We start from the raw sequence: 389 nt of genomic DNA on the forward strand, positions 1-389 counted from the left end.
CCTTTTCTCCACACCCTGTCCAGCATTTATTGTTTCTAGATTTTTTTGATGATGGCCATTCTGACCGGTGTGAGATGGTATCTCATTGTAGTTTTGATTTGCATTTCTCTAATGATTAATGATGTTGAGCATTCTTTCATGTGTTTGTTGGCAATCTGTATATCTTCTTTGGAGAAATGTCTATTTAGGTCTTCTGCGCATTTTTGGATTGGGTTGTTTGTTTTTTTGATATTTAGCTGCATGAGTTGCTTGTATGTTTTCGAGATTAATCCTTTGTCAGTTGCTTTGTTTGCAACTATTTTCTCCCATTCTGAGGGTTGTCTTTTCGTAGTATTTATGGTTTCCTTTGCTGTGCAAAAGCTTTTAAGTTTCATTAGGTCCCATTTGTT

At 35.7% G+C, this 389-nt stretch overlaps 1 protein-coding gene across 10 annotated transcripts in view; it reads left to right on the forward strand.

The window, feature by feature from the left end:
• CCDC91 (coiled-coil domain containing 91) overlaps positions 1–389 on the forward strand; it is a 393,065-nt gene that overhangs the window by 302,318 nt on the left and 90,358 nt on the right. The gene's annotated exons all lie outside the window — the stretch shown is intronic.

Source organism: Physeter macrocephalus, chromosome 6 (genome assembly GCF_002837175.3).
Source record: "Physeter macrocephalus isolate SW-GA chromosome 6, ASM283717v5, whole genome shotgun sequence".
NCBI lineage: Eukaryota > Metazoa > Chordata > Mammalia > Artiodactyla > Physeteridae > Physeter > Physeter macrocephalus.